The sequence below is a fragment of the Microcaecilia unicolor genome, chromosome 4 (assembly GCF_901765095.1).
Source record: "Microcaecilia unicolor chromosome 4, aMicUni1.1, whole genome shotgun sequence".
In the NCBI taxonomy this organism is placed as follows: domain Eukaryota; kingdom Metazoa; phylum Chordata; class Amphibia; order Gymnophiona; family Siphonopidae; genus Microcaecilia; species Microcaecilia unicolor.
In genome coordinates, this window is record NC_044034.1 from 67,861,385 (window position 1) to 67,874,346 (window position 12,962).

Here is a 12,962-nt window from a genome sequence, read left to right on the forward strand (position 1 = left end):
AGACTTTTTGGATGTGGGCAATTTACATTCCTTTGAACAGCTTAAGGACACCTATGGTTTATCTAACTCTTTATGTTTTTTCCTATTTACAAGTAAAACATTATATTTCCCAACAAGGGTGGTTGAGAGTTGACCCAGATGACACTGAACACTTTGAAAACTTATGGGATTCCTTGGGTAAACTTAGGGGTTCTATTTCAATTCTTTATCGTTTTATTCGGGACAATGTGTTTTATAAATATCCATATATGCAACATTGGGGATGAGATTTAGAAGGTAAGTTGAGTATGAGTGAATGGAAGGCAGTGTGCTTGGAAGTGAAGAAAGCTTCAATATGTGTACTCTTAAAAGAGAATGCTTATAAGGTGTTGACACAGTGGTATTATACTCCTGTTAAGTTAAAAGCCATGTTTCCTACAGTTTCCGATCTTTGTTGGAGATGTGGAATGAAAAGGAACTAATTTTTTCACATCTAGTGGACATGTGTGAAAATTCAAGATTTTTGGACTTGGGCCACGGAGAGGATATCACACACTTTTGGCAATGTTTTTCTTTGAGACCTCCGGAGGTGCTTGCTAGGATTGGGCAATAGACAGGGACCTTCAACCTGGTGGCATCTATTAGGTCTTGTATCTTTTCAACTCTCCCCTTTCTTTAGGCTAACATGGCCTGGGACACAGCTCCCTTTCTTGTACAGGGCCTAGCTAGTCATGAAGAGAGGAAGCTCTTTGCTGCTCCTCTGAGTCATTTTGGCTCCCACCAGCTCACGTCCAATGATAGGATCCCAAATTCTTTCATATATCATAAATTCCTGCCAACTACAAGATCCAGGGCCTTAAACAGTTCCCTCTAAATCGTAAAAATATACCCACTGCCTAGTGTTGGATGTGCAAGCCCATCCTCAATTGCATCACATTACTCACCGATCACACTGGGAACAGGGTGTCCAGAAGTTTCCTCATTTCAAACACAGGGGGACAATTCCTGGGATCTTGCAACATATATAGTGGGGTGAATGGGTCAGTCGTCTCTTCTACTACTACCATTAAACATCTGTATAGTACTACAAGGCATATGCAGCTCTCTCTTCTTCATCCTTTTCACTCAAAAACATGGAAGCATCACAATGGAACATATAATAGAATCTTTAGTAGAATTTGCAATAGGAGTTTTTATCAAAGGGGAAATAATACAAAAAACGCTGAGTTATGGAAGGCAAAGACGGATACTATTATTACTGTAGATATGGAACACCACAGCTGCACTTTTCGACCAGTGCTGCTGACTTGGGTCCAGATGCACAAAACCTAACGAGTCTTTAGTGATTTGAGAGCTTTGTTTATAATTTCTCTGGCCTGGGCTTCGTTGGATGACATCACCCACTTCTGAGGGCTGTATATCCTGCCTGTCCTTGGGGAAAAAAACCTGAAGTTAATCTATATGAGAAGAAAATTAAAATATGTCCCCCTGTTTTGTTTAAATTCAATGATTTACTCTATCATTTTAGCACTGTTCAAAATGTTGGTTCTTGATCTCTGTTAGTTAAGAAATACGCATCAAGATGACCCAGTAGGATGTATCAAACTTCCTGCTCTGCTGTGCATTCCAACAGAACCTATTTCAGTATTGGGATATTCAAGTGACAGGCAAAGCAGGGAAATGCATAATATGCAGCACTGAATTTAGACTTCTTGCTCTTAAGATTTAACCACAAGAGTCTTTTGGTTCTTCTTCTGCCTTTGATGATATCATTAAAGAGTACAGAACATCACAAAGCCAGCATTAGTGGCTAAGAATATATAAATAGTTTGGGAAAAGTATAGCAGAAGTGCTGCTCGTTTTATTCACACATGAAATATGCAAATTCTTCAGAGAATACTGAAAGATATTCATGTATTCACAATAAATAACATTCTGTGCCCTTATTAATTATCCACTCAGTTGTTTGGTCTGCTTGACCTATTAATGCTTTTGCAACATTACTGTGTCAATATAACTAGCCCTGTAAAGTAAAGTATAGAAACAGCCAGCATTGTTTCTATTTTACTTCTTTCTCAAGTGATTGAAACCAATGTCCATTATAATCCATCATCCAAAACGAGCTTTTTCTGGAAGCCCTCCAATGTCCAGAAGTGAATAAAGAAATCATTTTGACCTGATTTGTCTTACTTATTTAAAATTTTCATGATATTTTCAAACATATAGTAGATAACAAAAAGTACAAATGAGATTGAAGTGGATAGAGCACCGTTCACGGAAGAGAGTGTGTATGAACATCTTGAAAAGCTAAAGGTGGACAAAGCCATGGGACCGGATGGGATCCACCCCAGGATATTGAGGGAGCTCAGAGAGGTTCTGGCAGGTCCTCTTAAAAATTTGTTTAATATATCCTTGCAGACGGGAGAGGTTCCGAGGGATTGGAGAACGGCGGAGGTGGTCCCTCTTCACAAGAGTGGTGATAGGGAAGAAGCTGGAAACTACAGGCCGGTAAGCTTCACTTCGATTATTGGAAAAGTAATGGAAGCGATGCTGAAGGAAAGGATAGTGAATTTCCTGGACGCCAATAAGTTGCAAGATCCGAGACAACATGGTTTTACCAAAGGGAAATCGGGCCAAACAAATCTCATTGAGTTCTTTGTTTGGGTGACAGGAGAATTGAATCAGGGACGAGCTATGGACGTAATCTACTTAGATTTCAGCAAAGCTTTTGACACGGTTCCCCACAGGAGGCTCTTAAATAAACTGGATGGGCTGAAGATAGGACCCGAAGTGGTGAACTGGATTAGGAACTGTTTGACAGACAGAAGCCAGAGGGTGGTGGTGAATGGAATTCACTCGAATGAGGGAAAGGTGAGTAGTGGTGTGCCTCAAGGATCGGTGCTGGGACTGATTCTGTTCAATATATTTGTGAGTGATATTGCCGAAGGGTTAGAAGGCAAAGTTTGCCTATTTGCGGATGATACTAAGATCTGTAACAGAGTGGACACCCGGGAGGGAGTGGAAAACATGAAAAAGGATCTGAGGAAGCTAGAAGAATGGTCTAAGGTTTGGCAATTAAAATTCAATGCGAAGAAATGCAAAGTGATGCACTTAGGGAATAGAAATCCTCGGGAGACGTATGTGTTAGGCGGGGAGAATCTGATAGGTACGGACGGGATCTTGGGGTGATAGTATCTGAGGATCTGAAGGCGGCGAAACAGTGTGACAAGGCGGTGGCCGTAGCTAGAAGGTTGTTAGGCTGTATAGAGAGAGGTGTGACCAGCAGAAGAAAGGAGGTGTTGATGCCCCTGTATAAGTCGTTGGTGAGGCCCCACCTAGAGTATTGTGTTCAGTTTTGGAGGCCGTACCTTGCGAAGGATGTAAAAAGAATTGAAGCGGTGCAAAGAAAAGCTACGAGAACGGTAAGGGATTTGCGTTACAAGACGTATGAGCAGAGACTTGATGATCTGAACATGTATACTCTGGAAGAAAGGAGAAACAGGGGTGATATGATACAGACGTTCAAATATTTGAAAAGTATTAATCCGCAAACGAACCTTTTCCGGAGGTGCGAAGGCGGTAGAACGAGAGGACATGAAATGAGATTGAAGGGGAGCAGACTCAAGAAAAATGTCAGGAAGTATTTTTTCACGGAGAGAGTAGTGGATGCTTGGAATGCCCTCCCGCGGGAGGTGGTGGAAATGAAAACGGTAACAGAATTCAAACACGCATGGGATAAACATAAAGGAATCCTGTTCAGAAGGAATGGATCCTAAGGAGCTTAGCGGAGATTGGGAGGCAGAGCCGGTGGCGGGAGGCAGGGATAGTGCTGGGCAGACTTATACGGTCTGTGCCAGAGCCGGTGGTGGGAGGCCGGGCTGGTGGTTGGGAGGCGGGGATAGTGCTGGGCAGACTTACACGGTCTGTGCCCTGAAAAGGACAGGTACAAATCAAGGTAAGGTATACACAAAAAGTAGCACATATGAGTTTATCTTGTAGGGCAGACTGGATGGACCATGCAGGTCTTTTTCTGCCGTCATTTCATTTACTATAACAGAGGTGTGCATTGGAGCATGTTTTGTTTTCTTCATTTGCAGTATAGTTGCCATTTTTTCTCATTTATTTTGTTGTAAAAACATTTTTGTTTCAAGCTGTCCTGTCATCAAAAGTGTGCATTCTACCAACAGCACACGCTAATGTGCCCTATTGACAACACAATTAAAAACCCATTTCAGGTTTTTATCTATTGTTTCATTTTCCTATGACATTTCATGTGGTTTTAAAATGTCATTGACATTTATGTCATTCCAAACAAATGCACATTTTTAGAACATGCTTATGGATTAAGATTTGGGTAATCCTGTCCAATCATGAGTAACCAAAACTAGCTGTTATGTAAATTACTTCTAGAAATAATATTAAAGTTAACATTGAGTTGGATTATTATGTCTCATTTGTAATTATAATTATCTATGATGTTTACTTGCTTATATCTTACAAATGTTTTCTTTATTGAAAATCACATAACATAATAGCTAGAGCAGCAGCAGAAGCATTCTCTAAGTTACAACCCCCCCCCCCCTTTTTACAAAGCCGCTGTGTTGGCATTACCGCATTCGCAGGCGCTAGTGTGGCTTATTAAAGTGGGGGGGAATGTGAAGCCTACAATGTGTTTAATCGATATTGGGGCTGATATTCAGACCATGGGATCCCAAATCCAGTGGTCGGCGGTCAGCTCGGAATTCAATACTGGGCCATTTCTGGTGACCGGCACTGAATATCCAGTTGCCGGTTTAAAGTTAACCGGCTAAGTCGATATTTGAAGATAGCCGGTTAACTTTAAACTGGCTAAACAAATACCACCTATTTAAGTGGCCCGATGTGGCTGCTTACAATAGCTAGATATGAATTGAATATTCAGGGATAGACGGCTATATCACTTGATATAGCCAGTTATCTCCTAGGAGATAACCAGCTATCCCCTGCTGAATATCACTGGATAGCCGGTTAACTGGCCAAGTGTCGTTCCTCGGGGGGACTGAATTTTTCCTTTTCAAAATAGACTACAAGAGATACCAATAACAGAAACAAAGAAAAGAGGAAATGCTAAGCAAAAAATAGTATCAGAAGGGAGAATAACCAGCACAGACACTAAGAAGAACTCATTAGGAATACTGTCACTATTTGCTTCTAACATCCATTTATATACACTTCATATAGTAATTTTGGCAGCTTGAGAAAAGTTGCTATGACAACCAACAGTGAAACAGAGAAAACAAAAAAGAGAGAGAGATTGAGAATGATAATGAGCATGAGAATGACAATATCAGCTGTATTAGGTTCAGGTAGATACGATGGTAGATTCTGTAAAACCTTTTTAAAACCATCAGTGATAATGAAGGAATGTATGGAGGGTAATATAGTACCAGTACTGCTTTATTATTTTACTAGTAAAAAAGGCCCGTTTCTGACACAAATGAAACGGGCGCTAGCAAGGTTTTCCTCGGAGTGTGTATGTTTGGGAGAGTGTATGTGAGAGTGACTGTTTGAGAGTCAGAGTGAAAGTGTGAGTGTGTGAGAGAGAGAGTGTGTTTGTGAGAGAGTGTGTGTGTGAGAATCAGGGGCGTATCTGCGTGGGGCCTCAGGGGCCTGGGCCCCCGCAGATTTCGCCCTGGACCCCCCTACCGCTGCCAACCCTCCCCCTCCGTTGCTCGCCTACCTTCGCTGGCGGGGGACCCCAACCCCCGCCAGCCGAGGTCCGCGTCCTCCTGCCGCTGCCGGCTGCCTTTGGTCCTTTAATTCTTCCATTGAAGCTGGCGCCGACGAAAGTTTCTTTTGAGTCTGACGTCGCTGCACGTTGTACGTGCAGGACGTCAGACTCAGAAATTGTTTCTGAGTCTGACGTCCTGCACGTACAACGTGCAACGTGCAGCGACGTCAGATTCAAAAGAAACTTTTTCGTCGGCGCCAGCTTCAATGGAAGAATGAAAGGACCAAAGGCAGCCGGCAGCGGCAGGAGGACGCGGACCTCGGCTGGCGGGGGTTGGGGTCCCCCGCCAGCGAAGGTAGGCGAGCAACGGAGGGGGAGGGTTAGCAATGGCAGCGGCTGGGGGGAGGGGGATCGGCAATGGCGGCGGCGGCGGCGGCGGGGGGGGGGGGGCTATAATGTGCCCCCCCTCTCTGGCCCTGGCCCCCCCTACCGCCGCAGTTCAGATACGCCCCTGGTGAGAATGAGAGTGTGTGCAAGTGTGTATGTGAGACACAGTGTGATAGAGAGTGTGTGTGTGTGCCCATCCATGCTCCTCTGTCCCCTGCCCCCTCCATTCATCCCTATCCAGCATTTTCCCTCTCTGCCTGAGGCCTGCCCTGCAATCCATATCCATCCATGCCCATCTGTCCCCTCCATTCATCCCTATCCAGCAATTCCCCTCTCCCTGAGTCCTGCCCTTCCAATCCATGCCCATCCATGCTCATCTGTCAGCTGGCCCCTCCATTTTTCCCTATCCAGCATTTCCCCTCTCTGCCTGAGGCCTGCTCTGCAATCCATATCCATCCATGCCCATCTGTGCCCTCCATTCATCCCTATCCAGCAATTCCCCTCTCCCTGAGTCCTGCCCTTCCAATCCATGCCCATCCATGCTCATCTGTCACCTGGCCCCTCCATTTTTCCCTATCCAGCATTTCCCCTCTCTGCCTGAGGCCTGCCCTGCAATCCATATCCATCCATGCCCATCTGTCCCCTCCATTCATCCCTATCCAGCAATTCCCTTCTCCCTGAGTCCTGCCCTTCCAATCCATGCCCATCCATGCTCATCTGTCACCTGGCCCCTCCATTTTTCCGTATCCAGCATTTCCCCTCTCTGCCTGAGGCCTGTCCTGAAATCCATATCCATCCATGGCCATCTGTCTCCTCCATTCATCCCTATCCAGCAATTCCCCTCTCCCTGAGTCCTGCCCTTCCAATCCATGCTCCTCTGTCACCTGGCCCCTCCATTCATCCCTATCCAGCAATTCCCCTCTCTGCCTGAGGCCTGCCCTGCAATCCATATGCATCCATGGCCATCTGTGCCCTCCATTCATCCCTATCCAGCAATTCCCCTCTCCCTGAGTCCTGCCCTTCCAATCCATGCCCATCCATGCTCATCTGTCACCTGGCCCCTCCATTTTTCCCTATCCAGCATTTCCCCTCTCTGCCTGAGGCCTGCCCTGTAATCCATATGCATCCATGGCCATCTGTGCCCTCCATTCATCCCTATCCAGCAATTCCCCTGTCCCTGAGTCCTGCCCTTCCAATACATGCCCATCCATGCTCATCTGTCACCTGGCCCCTCCATTTTTCCGTATCCAGCATTTCCCCTCTCTGCCTGAGGCCTGTCCTGCAATCCATATCCATCCATGGCCATCTGTCTCCTCCATTCATCCCTATCCAGCAATTCCCCTCTCCCTGAGTCCTGCCCTTCCAATCCATGCTCCTCTGTCACCTGGCCCCTCCATTCATCCCTATCCAGCAATTCCCCTCTCTGCCTGAGGCCTGCCCTGCAATCCATATGCATCCATGGCCATCTGTGCCCTCCATTCATCCCTATCCAGCAATTCCCCTCTCCCTGAGTCCTGCCCTTCCAATCCATGCCCATCCATGCTCATCTGTCACCTGGCCCCTCCATTTTTCCCTATCCAGCATTTCCCCTCTCTGCCTGAGGCCTGCCCTGCAATCCATATCCATCCATGGCCATCTGTCCCCTCCATTCATTCTTATCCAGCAATTCCCGTCTCCCTGAGTCCTGCCCTTCGAATCCATGCCCATCCATGCTCATCTGTCACCTGGCCCCTCCATTTTTCCCTATCCAGCAATTGCCCTCTCTCCCTGAGGCCTGCCCTGCAATCCATTTCCATCCATGCCCATCTGTCCCCTCTATTCATCCCTATCCAGCAATTTCCCTCTCTCCCTGAGTCCTGCCCTCCCAATCCATGCCCATCCATGCTCCTCTGTCCCCTGCCCCCTCCATTCATCACTTTCCAGCAATTGCCCTCTCTTCCTGAGCCCTGCCATCCCAATCCATGCCCATCCATGCTCCTCTGTCCCCTGCCGCCTCCATTCATCCTTTTGCAGCAAGTCCCCTGTCTCCCTTTCATGACCCCCCTTGCATCCATGCTCCTCTCTCTCCCATGTCCCAGCCTGGGCCGCCCTCTTCTCCCCCCCCCCTTCGCATCCATGCTGTCGTTTCTCCCCTGCCCTCCCGCTCCCATTGTTGTTCTTTAGTGGCCACCCTCTTCTCTCCCCCCAACATGGTTGTTTTTTTTTTTTTTTTTCTTGTTTTTAAATTTACCTCCGTGCCGGTTCCGGCAGCGAAGCGTCAGGGAAGGAGGCGGCGCTCCCGACGTCTAGGTTTCCCTTCGCTGTGTTCCGCCTTCTTTTGACGTCATCCTTGACGTCAGAAGAAGGCGGAACACAGCGAAGGGAAGGCTAGACGTCGAGAGCGCCGCCTCCTTCCCTGACGCTTCGCTGCCGAGCGTTGCGATTGGTTGAGTGTCATTGCTCCGCCCTCGACGTCATCACGTTTGACGCGTGGGCGGGGCAGACACAATGCGATCTCACCCCCTTCACTTTAGAATGTTGGCTAACAGAGGCTTCATTAGAACGTTGGAGGTGCGTTTTATATAGAGAGATGTTTCATATTTTTATTAGTGGTTGCATGTGTACAGAAGACTTAAAACAGCAAGCCATTACAGTTACAAATAACACCGAAAATACAAAGAGAACAACCAATTATCATTCATTCAAATCCTCCATCTCTCATTCCCAAAAAACAACACCCAATCCTTATCCCATCCCCCGTCTCAATTCCTCCTTCTCATTCCCCATGAACTACAGTTCCACACAACCAAATCAGAATATCCAGCACCACTAAAAAAATAGAAATGTTTAAATGTATTCAAAAACGCTGATCACACTCTTGCCGTAAGAACATTTAAGTAAGGGGTCCAGACTTTCAAGGACTCCTTCTTTGCTCTATGTCTTCTAGAGTCCACCGACAGTGCTTTCATTCTATGTTGAAACAAATTTTTAATGAAAATAAACAAATGAACATTTCAACAAAGTCTATAATAAGTTTTGTCTACACAGCCAAGAGAAAAATCTTAAAGAATACAAATTTCCCCCTTCTCCCACCCTCCCTCCCAGTGGTCCCATGCCCCAAATTCCCCTACCCCCCATAGAATACCATAAACAGCCTCAGAGAGTCTAGGCTCTTATGTCCCAGTGCTTCCATGTTGAGTGCACCACTGGGTGAGGGTTGGCGGCGCATCTCGAATCCACTGCAATAGTACTCAACGTTTCACTATCAGAGATGCTTTGCACGAGAAGAGGGTCAAGACATATGTACCCTCTATGATATCATTGTCCAGTAAGCACATTTTTGGTGTGACATCCCATTGTTGGTTATACATGAAACCCAAATGCGACCAGAGATCTCTGCAAAACCAATGAACGCCTGGACAATCCCATATGCAATGTTTATATGAAGCATTAATAGCACCTCATTTCAGATAGGTCCCATCTAAAGGGAGACCCATCTTCTTTGCTCTAGATGGATGAAGATACATTTGCATTAAAATTTATAATGTAACTCTTTAGTTGCATACTTTCCGCTAATCACAAACTCTCTCTTAAACTCCATCATAATTCCTACAAAGAATATGTCCCAAAATCCTGGGACCAACGATCAACAACTCTCTGCATAATGTCCAGTTTCAATGGGTTTTAAGTCCTTCATAATAACGGCCCACCAAATCCTTATGCACTGCAGGAAGAGGCCAACGTTCATCAAAGGGAGCTTTTGTGAAGTCCAGTGCATATTTATGAAGTACAGAATGTATACAGTGCTGCAGTTGTAGATATGCATACCAGTCTCGAGGCCTCAGCATATAAGTCGCTTTGATAGAATCACAAGACAATATTGTTGGTTCATCATCCTCAAGCACATGTTGAATCAAGGATAGTCCTCCAGAGGCCCCATCTTTTAAAACATGTATCCAACAGTCCCAGAAGAAAGTCAGCATTACCAACTATAGTCAGATATCTTGAATGCGTAGTGTGCAAACCATATTTTCTATGGAGAATTATCTATGCCCATCACATGGGTTTGAGTAGTAAATGATTCTTTAAGTGCTGGGGGAGTCCACCAGTACTGGCATGAACTAAGTAACCAAGGCCAGGTCTCCTCCTACACCCTGTTCAAAACTAATGTCACAAAATTCAGAAGACTCAAAAATCCAGTCTCTAACATATCTTAAATCACAAGCAACATTGTATGCAAAGAGGTCTGGAAATTTCCAATCCTCCCTCTCCAAGCAATAATTGTAACTGGCGTAGAACTACTCGAGGTTTTTTGACCCCCACGAAAATTTCCTGATCATAGCATTATAATACTTTAAGTCACCAGGTTTTACAATAATAGGTAAATGCTGAAGGGGATACATCCATTTAGGTAAAAGTATCATTTTAAGGAGAGGTATTCTACCCCATAATGAGAGTGGCAAATGTTGCCAACGAGTACACAAGGTCTTAGTAATCTGCAATAAGTGAGAAACATTAGCATTATAAAGATGTGATAACGAGGAGTAAAAATACCCAAATATTTTAATTTATCACCCACTCAGGGAGGGGAAAAGTTCCATCCCATCTTTGTTCTAAGCCCTCTGTCAGTCACAGTGCCTCCAACTTATCAGCATTTATCCATAGCCCTGAACTTTGTCCATATTTCATCAATAAGTCCAGGGCTCTCTGCAGGGCAATAAATGAAGTGAGGAGATCATCTGCAAACAGGGCAAATTTAAACTCTCACGCCCCCACAGGAATCCGCCATCACCCAGTATCTTTAAGGCTAAGAACTATATACAAAGGACAAAACGTATGGGAGACAAAGGGCAGCCAGGCCGTGTACCTCTTTGAATATCAAAAGCTGGGGAAAATACACCATTAATTAATACTATGTCCAGGGATTCTTATAAAGTATATGAATCATATTAAGAATAGGGCCATGAAAACCAAAACCCCGCAGGGCCTCCTATAAGTAGGACCAAGATACAGTGTTCAATGCTTTTTCTATATCAAAGCTTACCAGGATTGATTCCAGGTGCCTACGGCATAGGAGGTAGACAAATGCAAATCTACCTCCTGCATATGCATTGTGGATATCCTGAAACCACTCATCTACAGTACTTGAAGTCTGAAAAGTAGCCAAATAAAACTAATTTTTAAAAGGGTTCCAGGGTGATCTGGAAAATTACAGACTTGTAAACCCAATGACAATGCCAGGCAAAATGGTAGACACTATTATAAAGAACAAAATTACTAAACAATGACAAATATGGTTTACTGAGACAATGGACCATGGATTTAGCTAATGAAGTCTTCTTGCCTTATCAATCTGCTACATTTTTTGAAGGCATGAATAAAAATGTGGAAGAAGGTGAGAATCTGGATGTTAGGAAAGCTTTTGACAAAGTCCCTCATGAGAGACTTCTGAGGAAATTAACAAGCCATGAGATTGCAGGCAATTTCCTGTTGTGGATTGCAAACTAGTAAGAAAACAGAGAAAGGGTTAAATAGCCAATTCTCTCCATGGAGGAAGGTGAATAATAGATCTGGAAATGGGAATGGTGAGTGAAGCAATCAAATTTACAGATGATACAAAATTATTCAGTAGTTAAAATCATGAGAAACTGCAGGAGACCTTTGGAAGACTGGGAACCCAGATGGCAGATGAAATTTGATGTATAAAAGTGTAAAGCAATGCGCATTGAAAAGAATAACCCAAATTATAGCTGCAAGATACTAGGTTCCACATTAGAAATCACAAGCCAGGAAAGGATTGAGGTGTCAATGTGGCCAATACATTGAGATCTTCTGCTCAGTAAGCAGTAGCAGTAAACAAAACAGAATGTTAGGAATTACTAGGAAAAGGAAAAAAAAAGAATAAAACATAGAATATCAAATATTTTGTATCACGTTCATTGTTGGTTTAATTGTGGTCAAGTATTTTATATCACATTCATTGTTGGTTTAATCATAAATTGATAATATGTATGACTGTTGGGCAGACTGGATAGACCATTCAGGTCTTTATCTGCTGTCATTTACTATATCTAACGCCTCTGTATTGCTCCAGAGTGAGACTGCATCTTAAGTATTGTGTGCAATTCTGGTTGCTACATCTAAAAAAAGATGTAGAGCAGCATTTTAGAAAGGACCATTCACCCCAAAATATAACTGTCAAAGTCTGTATATCAAATACAGACATGCATTTCTTATGCATTTTAAAACAGGATCTGCCCACATACAGCCTGCTCTAAAATACATACAAAGGAGGAGAAGATATTGATGTGTATTAATCAGGAAAGAATCCGATGGTGAAGCACAAGGAAAGGCCTGTAGCAGCTCAATAATAAATTATGTGACAAAGATCAGAAAATTATACAGCAATGATGTAGTATATTTGCATATTGAATAATATTGTCCTATAATTAATACAAATAAAGTTATTTTCATGTTTCAAGTTTATTAGGGAGCTTATACCCCGGCCATCAAATATTGTCTGAGTGGCTTATAATAAAGTATTAGGAAAGGAAGGGAATGCACTGACAACAATACCATGAGGATAAGGGGAAGAAATGCAATAATAATAGAAAAGCGAGGGAATACGAGAGGAAGGGGAACTGGTGGTTTCCAGGGTGCAACCCAGTTTACCGTGCATGAGGTGGGTATGATCTGTTCTAGTCATAAGCTTCATAAGAAAGTTTTCAGATCAGCTTTGAATTTCAAAAGGGAAAATGAAGTACGGAGGTGAGCTGGTCATTTATTCCAAATTTCAGGGCCTTGTACTGAAAGAATAAACTGACATGTAGCATCGTGCCAGATTTCCCAAAAAGATGGGACTATGAGCTGGTTTTGTTGTGCTAATTGGAGAGCACGAGGGGGACAA

The 12,962-nt window shown here is 44.0% G+C and overlaps 1 protein-coding gene across 3 annotated transcripts in view; it reads right to left on the minus strand.

The window, feature by feature from the left end:
- The window catches only part of SPATA13 (spermatogenesis associated 13), a 126,747-nt gene that overhangs the window by 64,618 nt on the left and 49,167 nt on the right, over nt 1-12,962 (minus strand). The gene's annotated exons all lie outside the window — the stretch shown is intronic.